Source organism: Pogona vitticeps, chromosome 1, assembly GCF_051106095.1.
Source record: "Pogona vitticeps strain Pit_001003342236 chromosome 1, PviZW2.1, whole genome shotgun sequence".
NCBI classification, from domain to species: Eukaryota; Metazoa; Chordata; class Lepidosauria; order Squamata; family Agamidae; genus Pogona; species Pogona vitticeps.
In genome coordinates this window covers 149,232,681-149,252,809 of record NC_135783.1, presented here as the reverse complement: position 1 = coordinate 149,252,809, position 20,129 = coordinate 149,232,681, and the positions used below count along the sequence as shown (strand labels likewise).

Below are 20,129 nucleotides of genomic sequence, written 5' to 3'. Positions count from 1 at the left end.
TTTGACCCTCAGATGGTGGGGTGGTTTCACTCTGTTTCTGATTTTGTGCATACATGAGGTGCACAAGGAAGAATTCTGGCTATAGGAAAGAATCATAAAGAAGGAATCCTTCACACAAAATATATCAAGCAATAACACAATTCTGACATCACTTTTTCTAGAACTTGCATAAGAACCAAGACTCCAGGCACCTAGCTTATGTTCAGTTACCCACTGTATATATATATATATATATATATATATATATATATATATATATATATATATATATATATATATATATATATATATATATATATATATATATATATATATATATATATATATATATATATATATATATATATATATATATATATATATATATATATATATATATATATATATTTAATTATGCCAGTAACCTCCTGCATGTGATATGACAGAGGGTAACTGAACATAAGCTAGGTGCCTGGAATCTTGGTTCTTATGCAAGTTCTAGAAAAAGTGATGTCAGAATTGTGTTATTGCCTGATGTATACACACAGAGAGAAATGGGCAGTTTCAAAACTACTGTCAAATTCATTTCCAGAAATAATAGTAAATGTTATACGGACGTGAAGGCTAATCTAATTATAGTGAGTTTTGTAAAGAAGATTGCATTAAAACAAATCAAGTGCAGTCAAATTAAACCCATCATGTTCACACAATTGGCACATACAATGATTTGAAAAGAAAACAGAAAAAATATGCTTGTTATGAGCTAAACATAACCATTCAAGAGGTAAAATTAGTTTTGTAAATCCTAGATTAGTTTCAAAAAGAGGAATTCCGAGGCTCTTAACAGTCTGCTGCATAAATCTTTTCAATTTTGTGTAGTGCCGCTTGCTTTTTCTGGAGAGTCTCCTCTCCTCATTATCAAATGTTCCCCTAATTGAAATAAAAAGAGTACACTACAGAGCTTCCATTATCAAAACAGCACAGTTTCCCCCCTGGTTCATCAACTCTTTCACTTTTTCCAGATGGGGAAAATGGGAGTGATCTGATTCACAACTAAAAGGCCCTTATCTGCGATCTATTTTGTCTCTCACTTGAGCGATCCTTCCATTCATACTGGTCAACATTTCTTCTGTGAGAAGCGTCCAGAGAAGTGTTTGAATCACTCCAATTTGTCCCCCATTCAATATATGACAGTCCCAATCCTGTCTCCTTCTTGTCCCCTTTTCACCTTTCCCCACAAGCATCATTTAGGGCCATGGCAGGTTTTTTTGTTGTTATATGAAGTAAGTGACACAGTGAAACAGCAACGCATCTACCTAGCACATAATACTGCCAATGTATCTTGTTTAGCATTCTTATTTTAAAGGACTGAAGGGTGTGTCTTTTTTATGGTGGGGTAGATAGAGAGGGATATCACTCATCAAGAGTGAGTTGGGGAGAAGAGGCAGACAAAATCCACCCTTCCCCAGCAGGTGACAACTAAACCAGCAATCCAACAGTTCTTCCAGCTTCAAATCAGATACAATTTTTATTAGGGAACTTGAGCAGCTCCATCTTAACAGCAAACTAAAATGTGAAAAGCACATTTTTAGGGGATGATTTATTTATTTTTTTCGTGAACAACGATCTACATTTATTCAAATACAGTCATATCATCTTCTTCTGGAACATCCTCATAATTCTCCAAACCCCAAATTCCGGCCTGAATTTCTTGTGACTGCCTCCAGGGAGGGGAGAGTGGTTGCGGCAGTGATGATGTTGGCATTGAGGGTTCCAAGAAGAAGTGGCCTCAAACCCCTTCCACCACAGGGCCAGATGGTTTCTCTCTCATTTTGGGAACACACTTGCTTGTTGAGGTGGTGGTGGGAGGGGGAATTATGGATCCCACTGGCCCGCACAGACGAGATAGAGTCAATCCCGGCTGCTGCACAATGAGTCCCTGGTGGAGGGTGGGGTTTCACTTAACTAGGGCTTATTTTGGGGGTAGGGCTTATATTATGAACATCCTGAAAAATCATACTAGGGCTTATTTTCAGGTTTTATTTTGGGGGAACAGGGTAGTTTGATTCCCCACTGTGCCTCCTGCAAGTAGACTCAGCCTGTGTGGCTTTCAGCAACCCACACAGTCCCAGGGCGGCCCCAAGAGAAGGAACTGGTAATCCACTTCTGAGTATTCTCTACCTGAAAAACCCTGAAAAGGGTCGCCATAAATCAGAATTGACCAGATGGGCACATGATTATTATTAACCATCTGCATGAGCCACATAAACAATTATTTCAAAACGCCTTCAGCAATCCAACAGTTCTTCCAGCTTCAAATCAGATACAATTTTTATTAGGGACTTGAACAGCTCCATCTTAACAGCAAACTAAAATGTGAAAAGCACATTTCTGTTCTATTAACAGTGTTTGACAATTTAAGATTAACTGGCTTTGAACTGACCTACTGACAGAAAATGTGATTTCTCACAGTGTCACTGGATGAATGTTTTGATCCTTTTGCCTCTATCTTGTACAGCAAACAGCTATGTTTTCAAGAGTGTTTCATTTGTCTTAGAGAAGAGTGCATAAACCAAAAGGGCTCCCATGAGACTTCAAATGAAAGTGGCTCAGATTTCACGCAGAGTGGAAAAGGCAATAGGAGGGGCATATCTTACAGCCAATCATGCATCTGCTGAAGCTGTGGGAAGATCGGTCACATGGCAAACGATTGTCCATTCCCAAGAGATTCCTCAGCCTATAAAAACTGTACTAGTTTTAAATCAAAAGAACAAAGAAATTGCAGAAAATATGTAGAGCCTTACTCTATCCGAGAGACAAAAAGAAAAGGCTGCAAAGAGATTTGAGCTGAAGGCCTCCATGGCCTATGACTGTGAGCAGAAATCAGATTATTGGATCATTGACTCAGGGCGCATCAGTCATTGTACACATTAAAAAGATTTCTTTCCAAATCTAGATGGAAGATCCAGTGGAGAAATTCAAGTTGTTAATGGTGATTCCATGGAAAGTGAAAGAAAAGGAACTGGGGTTTTTCTATGTGAACTGCCTGATGCAATAAGTGAGAATATTATAAGTGATGTATTGTTTGTTCCTGAAGTACAATGCAACATGTTAAGTGCATGAACTTTGGGTGATTTTCAAAATGGATAGTGTACAACAATGAAAGATGGTGAAATATATTTTCAAGCAGCCAAATCTATCTACAGTATGTGTCTATCCCAGCACATTATATATTATATTCTTCCATTCCACATATAAGTCTAAGCTGGTTAATAGAACAATCCTGAACATATCTACTTAGAAGTAAGTCCCACTGAGTTCAAAATTCTTGGTCGCAGATAAACATACAGTATACAAGTTTGCAGTTTTAAAGTGCCAATTAAAAGTCAATTGTACAAACCTAATTTGAAATATTTAGTTCTCTTTCTGTTACAGCTATGAACATAATATCGATCAGTTATCAATCAACAATGGGAATTGTGCATACCTTTGGATACAGTTATAATGGATTTACAGCCAAAGTCACTTTATGCATACCAGTTAATGATCTTAAAACAAAGATTTTTTTTCTGTCAAACTAGCTTTATGATGCCTTGGTTATCAGAGGAAACATACAGACATTTGCTTCAACAAAACATCCTTTTGATGTTCCAAATGTGCAAAGTTTTGTTTTGTTTTTACTATCTGGCATTTATCACCATAGACAGATCCTGAAATTGTCTTCAGTGTCATCTTGTGTTGATGGAGTTCATCTGCAGACCCTTCTACTGGGACAGGGACAGAGGCTGAGACACTCCTTTCTATATTTTCACAAGTCAACAAGTGCCCTTTCTCCCTCCTGTGTGGGGAAGGATTGTTGAAAGAGATCAGTTTGTCCTCTGTATGTTCTCATTCAGGCTGATCAGTTAATGGTGCTAATTTTCCCCACTCCTGCAACAACTTTACCTGATAGCTAATCGCTGGGAGCAATTGTTCCACCACCAGTTTTGAAGGTAAATTCCACCTGCTATTCTAGTTGGATTTTGTAGGTGAAACTGAATGGAAGACATATCATTCTTTGCACCAAGCAGCAGCATTATTTGCCCATATGCAGTGGCCCTGATCCCTAGATGAGGAAGTGTGTGTGTTTAGGGATGGAAACCTATGTATATAAGTGGAAATACAGATTCGCATCCCTACCCTATCAGCATACCATGAGGTTAAAGCCCCTTACTATCAACTAAACCTTAATGTAATGACAAAAAGGGCCCCCTAGCATTCCTCATTTTCTTTTACTTTCATCACTTAGCTTTCATCATTACTTACAACTCAACTCAACCTATGTAAAGTATAGAGATGGGCACAAACCAGGAAACAGATCCATTTTTCAAGTTTGTGCCTGGGGGTGGGGACTACCTGCTGCCCACCCCTCAACCCACCCCCTTCCCACTGCCCCCGTTGCCTCCCTACCTGGTCCTGCTGCTGCTTTCTCCACCACTACCACCCTCAGAGAGAGAGGTGGTGAGGGAGCCAGTCCCACTGCCTCTGCAGGTGTCCACCTATCAGCTGAACGGAACTTCCATGCGCAGAGGCAACAGGCCTGGCTCCTGGAAAGAAAGCTAGGCCTGCTGCCTCTGAGGACTACAGTGGAGGAGGAAGAGGAGGAGGGGGCAAGGGGCAAAATGAAGCACCAAGAGGGAAAAGTTTGGCATTTCATTTTGCTCTAGTAAAATAGGATCCCCAAACCAGGTCACAAACTGAACAGCGAATCCTGTCAGTTCAGCTTGGTGCCTCAGTTTTTCTGGTTCGTGGTTTGGTTCATGCCCACTGTTAGTAAAGTACCATGATATACACAGCACAAAGATAAAGGCTAGGGTCTAAAAGTCCGTTACGGACAAGCTCAAAAATTTGGGATATGCCTATAATTTTTTTAAGTAGAAATGCATGTCATTTCCCCTTGTAAGATCCCACCAGTGTAACTGCTGGAAAGTCACTTTGCAAGTCTAATCTGTAACAGTCATTGTTATCACTGTGAATTATCGGCTGAAAGAGGAAATGATGGCTGTATTCTGACCAGTTTCTGTGCTCTCAGATGAACACTTTCAACTAGGATATGACAAAGTTTGGCAAATATTTGTGTGTCATGGCATTTGTCTTGCTTTCTGGAGCAAGTCTCATTGAATATGGACTGGAGGAAATTCCCACCATGTGCAGCACGACTGTCTTGTTTATAACAGAAGCAGAAACAAAACTCAGAATAAACAGACTGTGAATCAGCAGTACTGCATCACACACACAAACACATGCAGAGTGCTTGTCTGGGCTTGAAAAGAAGAAAAGACCTAGACAGAAAGAAAGAGGTTATAAAAGATCAGAATATTACAATGTGGAAAGTGGGGCTTTATGAGCAGGATATTTTCATGCTTTGCTTATGACCTTTCACTTTTTCCACTTCCGCCTGATTTAAGATACTATGGCTAGTACTTCAAAAAAAAAACTGCTGTTTTTAAATGTAACTTCCACAGTCTTCAAGCCACCATGATCTGCGGTCATGTGTGCAGGGGAGGAGGGAAGCTGAAGTTCCCAAAAATGTTTTCAAAGTTTTGATGATGAGCCAGTTGTATTGGTCATCCCTCTAGGGTATGACCACATACTTGACAAATACAAAATGGCAAAACAGTATGAAACTCACTGGCTTAGCATCCCTCTCACATAGCACATAGAAAGAACCCCCCCTCCTCCACTCCCTCTACAGCATTCCTATTCCAAATGAAGAAAACTGATTGTTGAGCAAAAAAAAAAAATGTCCACAGGTCACATATCACCAAGGGCCCCAATAAATCTGTCACTTGACAGAAGTCACGAGCCACTTCTAAGTTCTGCAGACATTTCCTGGTCCTCTGAACTCTAATCTTTTGGCATCTAAAAAAAGATGACATCAGCTCTTCAGTAATATGTGTGGCATGCCCCTCCTATGCGGTCCTTCCTGCTGCCACTTCCTGTGATTATACGCATGCAGGAATATCCGTTCACTTCAAAGGGAATGCCACTCCGAGTAAAGTACAGAAAGGCGGGGGGCACTTTTATTTCAAAAGCTAGAGAACCCAGAAGCGCAAGGAGAATATCAATAGTAAATATCACAATAACAATTTTGGGAGAAAAATCAATTGACAAAAGAGACTTCATTTCCTGAGGAAAAGGACCACATAACCCCTTTCCCTTGTTTTTCATACAGACGTGGGCTCAACTCCTAGTGCAATCCTACTTCAATACTGATTATGGGACAGGATCTTCTCTTACACTGAAGCACACTATGCTGTCTTAGGGGTCACAATAGACTGTGTGCATGGACACACTTCTGTCCTTCAGCAAATAAAAATTGAGCAGCTGGGAGAGTACCAGTGTTGCCCCAGCACACTGCTTAACAATGGGACCAGTCATGGGAAAGCGTCCCTCACATTGGCCTTGTGAGGGTAGTCATCAGAGACCCATTCTGGGTAAAGCAGTGGATGGGCCTCAGCTGGGAAAACTGGCAATGTTCCAGGTCAAATGTGGACATACATATATGAACTCATCTAACGTATCAGAAATATTCACTGCCATCCCAAAAGAATGTATTTCAGCAGGATCAGTTCAGAAAATTAACCAATGAGCGACAGTCAGATGATAAAACGATATCACGTGTCTGAGTGAACCTGCCACTTGCCTTGATCTATTGCCAGTTTCTTCTTTGGAAATAATCTGAAGACCACCTAGAAATTAGAAAAGAAAGAATAAGCTTCGTGGACCTTGCACACTATCCAAGCATAATAGGGGGTGGTATCTTCATTAGGTCATTAAAGTCAGACAAACCAAAGCAAGCTTCTTCAGATATAAAAGCTGCAGAAATCTTCCTCAGGCTGGGCGTGATGGAGCTGGATAGACGTGTGAGAACCTGGCCTCAAAAAGGGAACAAGAACCTCAATGGAGTAGTGGATAGAGTGATGGAGACCTGGCTATGAATCCCTGCTTGGCCGTGGAAACTCATGGGCTGGGGCACTGATTTTTTTTTTTTTAAAAAAAAAACTATCTTGGGTCCTTTTTAAGGAGAAAAGCAAGGTATAAATAAATAAATAAATAAATAAATAAATAAACAAACAAACAAACAAACAAACAAACAAACAAACAAACAAACAAATAAATAAATAAATAAATAAATAAATAAATAAATAAATAAATATGTCCTACTTACTTTTTAAAGGATTCTAGAATTGCTGAAAGTGAGAGGTGACTTGCTTACAGTTAACCAGGGTCACCTACGCTTGTCTTCAAAAATAAGCACTGTACAGTACTGGTTGTTGATGTGTGTTCACTGACATCTACTGGCCATTATGTGGTCAGACAGCTTTATATTTTTCCCACTCAGCAAAGACTTTCTCCCACTCGGTGTATTTCATTGTACCAAACTGTTCATTTCTCCTGCAGTGTTGTCCAGTGTCACTATGCCATGATTAACAATTGTTCGGCCATTTCATTTTTATCTGAAGAAGGTGCAGAGAACACAGTTAAGGTTAGTAAAAAGGCAGAAAACCTGGCTTTTTTTTTTTAAAACAATTGTTGACGCCAACGGACTCCCTACCCAGAGGCATGGGGGGGGGGGGAACTATGTGGGCCGGGACATTCCCCTGGTCCCTATACAACGCAAAACTTTACCATGGGAATTGCCCAGGCGAGACTTCAGGGAAGTTCCCCTGTTACTGATATGAATGACTAAACGGCTAATAACAGAGTCCCAACCAAGGCTGTTTGGCTGAAGCAGTTGGCATCTTTCTTTCATGACTAGGGAGACAGGGAATCCATGCATTGATAAAGCCACTGGTAAAACTGGAACTTGAGAAAGTAACTTTTTCAGACAACTCCTCAGTCCGCATAGGCGTGGTTTGGGCAATAGTCCAAAGACTTACGAAAACGTCGTCCCTCATCCAAAGGATCTGTGCCAGGAGGAGGGAACTATTATGGACTGGAGGGGGGGAGCAAATTACTCTGTTCATGCCTTCTGGATCAATGGTTAGAGCTGGATGACATCCCAAGGGTGTTACTATGCACCCTGCCTTGCTCCCTCCTCTAATATGAATTATCTCTTTCCCCCAACATCATTTCTGCCTTCAGTGTCCATTTCCCTCTCTCTGTACCAACAAAGGCATCCCAGTTACTCCTACATCAGGGGTGGGCAATTAATTTCTATAGGGGGGCCACATGAAAAATCTGAACTGTGTTCGGGGGCCAAACCAACTTTACTTAAAAATAAAAGGTAAGCAACTGAGCAACTTCAGACAAAAAAAAACTATAAATGGTTTTGAGGTTCAACTTGTTCAGTGAAAGAAATCCAGTCTGTCTTGGGCTTGAACAAGTGCTTGAACACTGGACTGGAGCAACAACTGACGGGCTGGACAGGAGCAGCTCATGGGACATATGTGGCCCTCGGGCCACACTTTGCCCAAGTCTGCCCTACATAGTTGTCGCTCCCCTAGTAGAGAGAAGGTGGGGGAGAAAATGGAGGAGAGCCCTTCCCCTCCCCCTCCACTGCCACCTTTGGATCTGGACTTGCCCACTGCTTCCCTCAACTTACGAACACCCTGTTACATACAGCACTGATGTTACCTGTCTGTCATGGGTTTGGAGGGAAAGTTCCATCCTATGGGGAGTGGAAGGCGGGACATCAGGAGGAGGGGCTGTACTGTATAAATATGTGATGCCTGTGTGGTGAGAGAGAGACACTGGGAGACACTGAGAGACACTGGGATGTGACGAAGCAGCAGCTGGGAAGAAGAAGCTGTTGTGGGAGTCTGTGTGTCAGACAGGGTACTTCTGTGTGTCAGAGTACCAACCTGATAGGTTCAGGTGTCTGTTGGTTAGCCAGAACTGATAGGTTCAGGGTCTGTGCTTCAAGTTAGGGTTCTGGGTGAACCAAACTGTATGTTTGTATGAGTGAGAATAAGCCACGTTACTTTATCTTATTCACCTGATTGTTTATTTTTCCCTGTGTGTATTTAAATAAACCTTATTCTTTTTATTGTTTAAAAATCCATCCCTGGTCTGTGTGACTTCTTATAGGGAATGGTTGGTGGCAGCTTAGTGTAACTGTGTGACATATCCCAGTAGGTCTGGGTTTGTCACATTGATTGGTGTCCAGCGTGTGGGATACGACTGGTCCAGTTGTCCAGTGGTCCAGCAAAGCCTTGGCAAGTGTGCCCAGAGCAAGGGGGGTCTAGGCAGGGACAGTCTGAGGCGCGTAGGTAATCTTCTAGGTGTACCTCACGGGGAGGTGCGCTAGTAGAAGAACGTGCCAACTGGGGAGACTTAGATTAAGGTGCTCTGAGGCAGCCTAGTTTTGGCGGGAAAAAAGCTGAGGCAAAACTGCGTAGCAACAGCGAGCTAGCTTGCCAGCTGAGAGGCCCAGCAGAGGGGGGTAGGCTCTGACTCGATACTGTTGCAAGTTAGTGCTGAAGAACAGCAGCCTAGAGAAGGCTGGTTCTGAGGCAAGAAGGAAAAAAGTGGTCGTTTTATTTTGAGGCTTGACTTTTAAAGCAGCCTGTTCTGAGGGGGGATTATGCCCTTGACTCGAAGCCAGATGGCCGAAATGAGTGAAGTGAAAGACCCCCAGATTGACCAAGGTTCTGAGGATGAATTTGGCTCAGTGCAGGGTGACAGCACAGGAGAGCAGAACCCAGAACTTAGAAAATTGCTCATAGCCCAACAGCATGAACTGAGGATGAGGCAATTTGAAATGGAGGAAAGGGAAAGAGAAGAAAGGGAAAGAGAGAAACAGCGGCAATTTGAAATAGAGAGATTGGAAAGAGAAGAAAGATTAGAGAGAGAGAGAATGGAAATGGAGAGGGAGAGAGAGAAAATTGCTCTGGAAAAAGAAAGAATGGCCTTTGAATTAAAAAAATTGGAACTGATGAACCAGAACAATAATAACAATAGGGATTCTGAGGGAGGCCAATTGTCTAAGGCGGACCTGAAGAAATTCCCTGTGTACCACAAGGGAGATTGTCCTGAGGTGTTCTTTTCCTTAGTGGAAAGAGCGTTTGTGGACTTCTCAGTGAGGGAAACTGAGAAGATGACCATCATGCGATCTTTAATCAGTGGTAGCCTGGCTGAGGTTTATGCCGAGATGCCTGAGGAACTGATGAAAGATTTTGCAGAGTTTAAAAAACTGGTGTTTGCAAGACATGGGATAAATGCGGAACAGCTGAGACAAAGATTCAGGTCCCTCACCAAGAAGCCAGAGCAGACTTTTACCCAAGTGGGGGCCCAATTGGTGAGGCTGCTTGAGAAATGGCTATCGCAGGAGGGAACAGAGACCTATGAGCAGCTTAAAGACTTGATAGCACTGGAACAGTTCTATTCAGTCCTGCAGGGGGAATTGAAATTCCAGGTGAGGGAAAGGAAACCGAAGTCTGTGGCAGCAGCCGCAGAGATCGCAGATTTTATTTCCCAAATAAGAAAGCCCTTGGGTGAGGGGAAATCTGTAGGTAAACCCAAAGAAACCTACAGCAAGTACTCTCAGGGACCAGGGAAAAGCCAGCAAGGGGGAGGGGCCCATGGTGAAGGGAAGCCCTCAGACATGAAACTAAGACCTCAGATTTTGGAGGGAAAACCAAAACAAGATGAGAGAGAATCAAAATACACCAGAAAATGTTATTTCTGTCAGGGAAAGGGTCATCTAATCTCAGAGTGTGAGAAATTAAAGCAGCTAAAAGGAATGGTGCCTCAGAATTCTAGTGGAACCAAGCCAAAAGCTGTGTTCTGTGTCCAGAAAGAGCAAGGCTCAGTGTCACTGAGGGAGCCGGTTGCCATGACTACTCAGTCTGGAACAGCTACCTCTGCTGATCAGGCTGAGGAAAATGGTCCTCTTGTGGAGGTAAAACGCTGCTTGCTGGTGAAAACAGATTCTCAGTTGTTTGAGACGGCAGGGGTGGACGTAGGAATACTTGACCGTCAGTATAGGGGGCTGCGGGACACTTGTTCCCAGGTAACCCTGTGCCATCCAGATATCATCCCTAGGGAGTTTATAATCCCAAATGAGAGCATGAAGGTGGCAGGGATTGAGGGGCAGGTAATCTCTCTGCCAGTAGCAGAGGTACCTGTCCACTTTCAAGGCTGGAGGGGAGTTTGGCGGCTAGCGATTTCATCGACTCTGCCAGCAGCCGTGCTCGTGGGAAATGACCTGGCTGAACATGTGAAACGGGTGCTAGTGATTACACGCTCACAAGCCACCACAGGGACAGTTCAGGGGGGTAATGATGAGCCAGAGACGGAAGCAGAGGGGAGTTCAGAAGCTGTGGTGGAAACCTTAACCACAGACAGCAGATTTGGACAGGAGCAAAAGGCAGACGCCACTCTCCAAAAGTGTTTTGAACAGGTGACTGACGTCCAGCTAACACCTGAAACCCCAGTGAGATTTCTGGAGAAAAGGGGGATTTTATATAGAGAAACCCTGAGGAATATCTCAAAAGGGGGAGATGGGATCAGAAGTCAGCTGGTGGTACCTGAAAAGTATCGCCCCATGATCTTACAAAGGGGGCACTCTGACATGTTTGCTGCGCACTTAGGAGTGAACAAAACACAGCAGAGAATCACACAGAATTTCTACTGGCCTGACATAGGGAAGCAGATCAGGGAGTTCTGTAAACAATGTGATGTGTGTCAAAGGCAGGGGAATAACCGCGACAGGACCAAAGCAAAGTTGTGCCCTTTGCCTGTGATTGACACTCCGTTCAAATGCATAGGGGTGGATATTGTGGGACCTTTGCCCAAGGCCACAAAGAGGGGGAACAGGTTCATTCTAACAATTGTGGACCATGCCACAAGGTATCCTGAAGCCATACCCTTGGCTAACATTGAAACTAACACAGTGGCCGATGCTCTGGTGGGGTATATGTCCAGGATGGGATTTGCCTCAGAGATAATCACAGATTTGGGCGCATCGTTCACATCAAAGCTCATGAAACGCTTATGGCAAATCTGTGGAATTAAGCACAAGGAAACCACTGCTTATCATCCTGAGAGTAATGGGTTAACTGAGAAGTTCAATGGGACTCTAATGCGCATGATTAGGGCTTACTTGGCAGAGAATCCAAACAATTGGGACCAGAAGCTGCAATCCCTTTTGTTTGCTTATCGATCAGTGCCACAAGCCAGCACCGGGTTCAGTCCATTTGAACTTTTATTTGGGAGAAGGGTGAAAGGGCCCCTTGATTTGATCAAACAAAATTGGGAGCAGATCACCCAGGATGACCCACAAGACGTTGTAACATACATAGACACCCTGATGAATGACCTAAGGAGAAATCTAGAGCTGGCAGCAGAAAACCTGCAAGCTCAGAAGGTCAGACAGAAAACATGGTATGACCACAAAGCTAGAGAGAGGCACTTTGACCCAGGGGAGGAAGTGCTTTGGCTTAGGCCCTGCAGAGAGAATAAACTGCAGCTCAAATGGGCAGGACCATATAGGGTCATTTCCAAGATGTCAGACCTGAACTACCTAATAGAGCAGGAGGAGAACCAAGCAAGGAGGGTGGTTCATGTGAATGCCCTAAAACCCTACTACAGAGGGGAACAGAGGGTTCTATTTGCTATAAAAGCAGCTGAGAGTGAGGAAGCTGAATTACCCTTCTGGGAGGGTAGAGGGGAAGTAAAATACAACCCAGAGGAGGTAAAGATCAGTCCTGCACTCACCCAAGACCAGCAGCAAGAACTAAAAATGCTGCTTAGTAAATATCAACAGGTGTTTTCCAACAAGCCGGGGATAGTGAAGGGAGTGATGCATCGGATCCACACAGGGGATGCACCCCCGCAGGCAGTATCCCCATACCGAGTAACGGGACCCTATAGGGACAAGGTGCGGAAGGAGCTGGACGAGATGCTGAGGGAGAACATAATCGTCCCCTCTTCTAGTCCTTGGTCCTCTCCGATAGTCCTTGTGGACAAGCCTGATGGGAGCATTAGGTTTTGTGTTGATTACAGGAAATTAAACCGTGTAACCACTCCTGATGCCTACCCAATGCCCAGGCTAGACAACCTGATTGAAACCATAGGGGGTTGTCGGTTCATCTCATCATTGGACCTGGTAAAGGGATATTGGCAATTAAGAATTGATCCCAGGGATCAAGAAAAGACTGCCTTTTGCAGCCCTTTTGGTCTCTATGAGTTTCGAGTCCTGAGCTTTGGTCTCAGAAATGCACCAGCCACATTCCAAAGGCTGATGGACCAGACCTTGGCAGGGCTCAGTGACTTTACAGTGGCCTACATTGACGACATAGGGATCTTCAGTAATACCTGGGAAGATCACCTGATACACCTGGAGTTAGTGCTGCAGAGGTTAAGTGCAGCAGGGCTAACAGTAAAGGCCAGCAAGTGTCAGCTGGGTAGCCCAGAAATAAAATACTTGGGTCACATGGTAGGGGGAGGAATGATAAAACCCCTGGAGGCCAAAATAGAAGCTGTTCGTGATTGGCCTAGACCCAACACCAAGAAAAAGGTCAAATCATTTCTTGGGTTGGTGGGCTACTACAGAAAGTTCATCCCGAGGTTTAGCGAGATTGCGGCTCCGCTGACCGATCTGACGAGGAAGACGGCTGATGACCGCATCCCGTGGACCAGCGACTGTGAGGCGGCGTTCCAGAGGTTGAAGGAGGCGTTAATCAACTATCCTGTCCTGCGTGCTCCAGACTTCGACCGGGAGTTCATCATCTACACCGATGCGTCTAACAGCGGGGTAGGAGCAGTTCTGTGCCAGGAGGATGAGAATGGTGACCAGCATCCAGTGTCCTACCTGAGTAGGAAACTTCAAAAAGGTGAGAGACATTTGGCAACCGTGGAGAAGGAGTGTTTGGCCATAGTCTACGCGATCCAGAAGGCCAAGCCTTACATCTGGGGAAGACATTTTATTCTGTGTACTGACCATTCACCATTGCAATGGTTAAAGACAATGAAAACCCACAATAGCAAACTTATGAGGTGGGCTTTAAACCTACAGGACTATGACTTTGAAGTGAAGGTGGTCAGAGGGTCAGTGAACTGTGTTGCTGACGCCTTATCAAGAAGACCTGAAGAATGAAGACGGCGAAAGAACATGGACTATGTGTAGATAATGATGACAAAAAGTAAAATGTACCTGTTTTTTGAATTTGGTTTGTATGAATAAAGGTAAATTGATGTAATGTATATGTTAAATGTTTAAATGCCTATTTGCTATGGTTTAACTTAGAATGTAAGTATAAGTAAGTATAATATGGTATGTATAACTGTTGTTGTGTATTTTATACAGGTTGTTTTTTGGTGAAAAGCACGTTAGCTTTCCCCCTACGAAACAACTTATAAAGAGGGGAGGTGTTACATACAGCACTGATGTTACCTGTCTGTCATGGGTTTGGAGGGAAAGTTCCATCCTATGGGGAGTGGAAGGCGGGACATCAGGAGGAGGGGCTGTACTGTATAAATATGTGATGCCTGTGTGGTGAGAGAGAGACACTGGGAGACACTGAGAGACACTGGGATGTGACGAAGCAGCAGCTGGGAAGAAGAAGCTGTTGTGGGAGTCTGTGTGTCAGACAGGGTACTTCTGTGTGTCAGAGTACCAACCTGATAGGTTCAGGTGTCTGTTGGTTAGCCAGAACTGATAGGTTCAGGGTCTGTGCTTCAAGTTAGGGTTCTGGGTGAACCAAACTGTATGTTTGTATGAGTGAGAATAAGCCACGTTACTTTATCTTATTCACCTGATTGTTTATTTTTCCCTGTGTGTATTTAAATAAACCTTATTCTTTTTATTGTTTAAAAATCCATCCCTGGTCTGTGTGACTTCTTATAGGGAATGGTTGGTGGCAGCTTAGTGTAACTGTGTGACATATCCCAGTAGGTCTGGGTTTGTCACACACCCCTACCCTACAAACATTTCGACTTACGAGTACTGTAGCTCCGCTCCCAAAATTTTGCTTCAACTTGCCAGCGGAGCTTCGACCAAAGAACAGAAAAGGGCAAGGGAGAAAAGGCAGGAAATTCAAACCATTGGTGGGGAAGAGGCTGCTTCTTTGTAGCTCTTTCGCCCCAACGGTTAGAGCGGGGGGGGGGTCAGGGAACTTTTTTTACTCCTGCCATGCAGGAGGAGGAAGGAGAGGAGGGGGCGGCTCCGGATTGCCGCCGGGCACGGGAAGCTGGTGCACTCCCCGCCCACCCCTGGCGTGGGTCTACTCATGCGTAAGGGCCTCCAAAGGTGTGGGTCTACTCATGAGTAAGGGCTGCTGAAGGCCCTAGGGTGCGTGGGTGTATAGTCCTCAAAAAATTATCCTCCTTCAAAGATATGCCGCCTCAGCATTCACCCCCCCCCCAAAAAAAAGGTTTATTTGTTGCCTTAGAAATCATACCTCTCCTCCTCTGTCAAGCTCACAACTCATGCTGCCAGCTTGAAAGGAGTGGAGATGGGCATCTAGGCTTTAAACCTGTCTCAGAGACTGAAATGAAACTATTTCCTTTTCCTCCAGCTCTGGTCTGTCCTAAACTATCTTGTCCTTGGTCTAGAGAATTGGAAGAGCATAACATTTCCCTAAGACTCCAGCTGGGTAAGACATGGGAACCCTAATTATTGTAGATGGGAGGCATACAACATTCATAGCTACAAAATGTCTTGGGCATCTCGTCACTGGTTTATTTATCTGTTTTATTTTCCAAGTTTTTTTCCTAGTTGTCCTTACAAAGGTTTGCCATTTTAAATTACAGTGGAAAAGGCATGCTTTCACATCCTCTCCTACTGTACTTGGTTTTATGTTTGAAGCTCCATCCCCTGTTCCCCATTGACACAGGTTTGAGAAGGAACTCCACTGCTTCTGAGTGTGTTCTCTTCTGATTTCTTGTCTGTGGTCTCCATGTTGATTGATGACTGAACAAAGACACACAGGATACAGTCACAATGGACTGCTGGTGATACCATTCTACACTTGGATACTCCATACCCAACAAGTTGATCTACAGAGGAGGGGAGGGCAGGAGCTGCCAGGGAGGAATCCACAGATCTACGCACTGTTGCTATGCCATGTGCTAAGTCTGCAGGTTGAGGAGCAGTGAACTCGTAGGCTGTGGATCAGGTATGTATTAGACCCAGGGCTCACAGGGTAAAAACACCAGGACTTCTTTACTGTTGTTATGTGCCACCCATCTGCTATTACATCTACTGTATGAATTAAAGGCATCCAAAATGTCCTTTCAATGTCACTAACAGCTCTTCTCAGGTCTTCTAAACTAAAGGGCATGCCTTCCTTTATTGTACCAATCTACCTTGTATTTGGTCCTCCTCTTTTCCTACTGCTTTCAACTTTACTCAGCATTATTTTCTTCTCACAATATGTCCACAGTAGACAATAATTAAGAATATCATTGCATGAATGATCTTGGCCTTGATCCCTAGCGACACGTCTTTAACATTTGATAATTTAACAAAGTTCATTGGTAGTTCTCCTTCTAAGTCACAGTCCTCTTCCAATTTCTTGCCAGCAGTCTCCATTTTGATTGATGACTGTAGCAGGGTACACAAAATCTTATTCATTACCAGCATTAAAGTCATATGATTCTTTTGTAGTCATGATTTTCATCTTCTTAATGTTCAACTGCAATCATGCTTTGGCACTTTCTTCTGTAACTTTCATCACTAGTCATTTCAAGTGATTGCCATTTTCTTCTAGTAATATAATGTCATCTGCATACCTTAAGTCACTGAGATTTGTTTCACCACTTTTCCCTCTTCCACCTTAATTTAATCCAAGGGTCTCAAACATGCGGCCCGGGGGCCATTTGCGGCCTGCCAGACGATAGTTTGTGGCCCCCGCCTTGCCTGTCCCCCCAAAGCACCCAAGAGTCAAAAAAAGCTTCGCCTTGCTCACCGGCTCTCCCCCAAGACAGCACTTCTTGCACCCTCCATCCAGAACTGCAGCCTGCCAGCCAGCCCGCCTGTCTGCCATTCTGTTTAATTTCACAGGTACCGATGGGGGCTTTTTTCCTTTGGAAAGGCAGTTCTGTAAGGGGTTTTTTAGATTTTATGTCATGCCCTCCTTCCCTCCACTAGGCGGTCACTGGTGCTCCCTCCCTTCTCCACTTCTTCATCCTGCTGCTGATGCTGCTGGTGGTAGTGAAGAAGGAACCAGAGGGGGTCGTGGCTGGCAACGAGGGCTCACGCGCCCCTCCTCCTCCTCCTCAGAGCACCAACCGGGCTAAGGAAACTCCTGGGCGGCTTTCTCGGGCTCTTGCTCCGCTTGGCGGAAAATCTGATGTGGCCCACCCTCACCCAGACTCTGCCTCCAGTGGCCCCTGAGTAAATTGAGTTTGAGACCCCTGATTCTAGTCCAAGTTTCCATTTGAGATTTCTTCATGGAGACTGAACAGTTAGGGTGATAAAATACACCCTTGCACACCACCTGTGCCGCTCTGTTTTGCCATACTCTTTCCTAGCAGTAGCCTCTTGTTCAGAGTACAGGTTACAGATCAGGACCATCCAGTGCTGAAGTACCCCTGTATCTTTCAGAACAATCCATAGCTTTTCATGATCCACATAGTTAAGAGCTTTGCTGCATTCCCTAGAGTACAAACTGATTTTATTCTGAAATTCTTTGATATGTTCTAGTAGCTGATGTATATTTGCTATATGCTCACTTTTTTCTTTCTTGAATTCTTTTTGTCCTGAATATCTGGCATTTTCTGCTCAATATACAGCAGAAGTCTTTGTTGTAAAATCTTGAGCAACCTTTTAATTGGCAGGAGCAATTATGTCATCTGCCAACCCTTCATTCCTATTATCCTGGGGGGCGGGGGGGGGAGAAAAGGATGGCTTTGCCCAGTCCTAATGTATCATTGTGAAGTATCCGCTTTGCAATGCAAAGTATTTTGTTTGGCTTGCTCTCAAATCTGCAATTCAAACCTTCACAATGCCACAACTCTTTGGGAAGAAAAGAATTGCTAGCTATGGATCAAAACAACAACATGCGTTTTTGGTCTCTCCTTGTGTGTTGTCAGTTCAGGACTGTCAGAACAAGACCTGCACTTCAAACATTGCTACTCTACATGGAGTTTGATGCAGAGCTCATATTAAGCAGATTTAGAAATGGATGTAAACCATCAGAGGCCATATTGAATGGTCTGAAAAATAGGGCGGGGAAGTGGTGTCTAGCATGATAAAACATATAAGCAAGTGCTGAAAAGTCATTACTTGCATTGTTCTTTTGGTTGTTTTGACCTACAGTTCCTTGAGGAGTAAGATGGGCATTTGTCCTGGCACTTAATGCCATATTCTTCATTGTTCCTTTCAATATCTATTCCATCGACTACACCATGTTAGCACTAATTGAGAGAATGGCCAATCTTTTGTTATGACTTATGAGTATAGCGTGTATTGTGTTAAGCTGGCAGGGCTTGTGGGGTTTGTTTGTAACATTTCCAGTTACCATATTTTTCGCTCCATAAGACGCACCTTTCCATAAGACGCACCAATTTTTTAGGAGAAGAAAACAGGAAAATATAATATGTTTTCTTCGCTCCATAAGACACACAGACTTTCCACCCTCCTGTTTTGTGGGAAAAAAGTGCGTCTTATGGTGCGAAAAATACGGTACATTATGTTGTCCTACTTTTGGCTTTTGTGATTGCCTATACTGTACTGGTCCTTTGGGGAAGTTGCCAGGCATATCCCAATGAAAAATTGATAATGTGCCGAGTGAAGCACAGTGTAGGCAAAAACCCTACTCCTTTTGCCTCTTCCTGCTCACATCAGAAAGGTCTACGGCCACAATGCAATTTGTAAATTGTATAGTGATTTTATTTCCTCGTAATGTAGCACTATAGGCAGAACACAGTTTAGCTATAGCACTAAATTGACACACTACTAATGCAATGGTTACCATGCCTTGCCAGTTCAGCACTATTTCATTTGGTAAATTTGAGTGACAGCAAATGGGATGAGTAGGGGTCATGACAATGGCATGTGTACACTTCAAAGGCATCTTCCTGAGATGATTAAACATTTCTAGGTGAGCAGCAGCAGTGCCAGGATATGCTGTGGTGACATTTGATCAACAGTGAACCATCTGTCCATACAGGAGTTGTGCCCATTTGGAGCGGAGTTCTCCCAACTGGGCTTTTGACAGCTGTTGCTTTTCATTCCATCTTTGTCACACTTTTTCCCCATAGGAAAAAAAATTATTAAGTATTTCCTTCTTCCCCAGCTTCAGTGGAGATCAGCCATGAGGGCAGCAAATGAGCCACCGCCCCATCTCATGTTCAAGCTACCCCAGTCAGCCCCCTTCTGCCTGCCTCCTTATCAGAGGCAGAGGGTTCAGGCTCAACCAATGCCCCACTTCCTCCTGTGTCCAAGTATGAATGCTTATTAGTCTGCGTGACCAGCCCCCATCCAGTCTTGTCACTTTTTAAAATAACCTTCTTCTAAAGGGCTTGACTCCAATCATTAAACACACTAGACTAGACCAAGCAGTTAAAGAATTAAAACACATGATATTCTCTTTATTACAAAGTAACAACTTATCGGGAAACAGATCTAAACAACATTAGCTTTTCTTCAATTACAACCCAACTTCTCAAAAAACCACCACCTCCATCAGTAGTTATAATCTTTTCATTCTAGCTCTCCAGGCTCCTCCTCCTTCAGGCTCTCCCGGATAGGCTGACCACCTGCACCCTCCAGCCAATCACCTTGTTTCCCCAGTTACCATGCCAATTGGCCACAGTTACATCACAGTCTGCATGTATACCTATGTAACAGATCTTTGCCTCAGCTCCGCCTGCTACTGAGGCTCTGCCCACCTGTGCTGGGCTTCCCATCACACCAACCAAAAGGGGGACCAGTTGCCATTGCCCAGTCCCCAAAGCCTCATGGGCACATGGCTTTGCCTTAGTCTAAACATCTTGACCAACATTTGGGCAACTATTGGAAATTCCTTCTGAGTCTGCGTTTGAACTCTGCCTCCCTTCTGCCCTTGCCTTGAAGTCGATTCTGATACGGTTGAGGCACAAGCCCTTCCTGTACCCTCGCCCTTACATTGGCCCCGGGCTGGGAAAATAAAATGTTTGCAGACTCCCATTATGCTTTTAGGGTGTTGCCTGTTTTTTGGGGAAATTTGGTGAAATAGGGA

The 20,129-nt window shown here is 43.9% G+C and overlaps 1 long non-coding RNA gene across 1 annotated transcript in view; it reads left to right on the top strand.

Moving 5' to 3' along the window:
• LOC144587367 (uncharacterized) overlaps window positions 1–14,782 on the top strand; it is a 59,510-nt gene extending 44,728 nt beyond the window's left edge. Inside the window, exon 2 of the long non-coding RNA XR_013542520.1 lies at window positions 14,335–14,782. This is a non-coding gene — a long non-coding RNA (uncharacterized LOC144587367). The remainder of the gene's footprint in view (window positions 1–14,334) is intronic.
• Window positions 14,783–20,129: the final 5,347 nt, after the last annotated feature.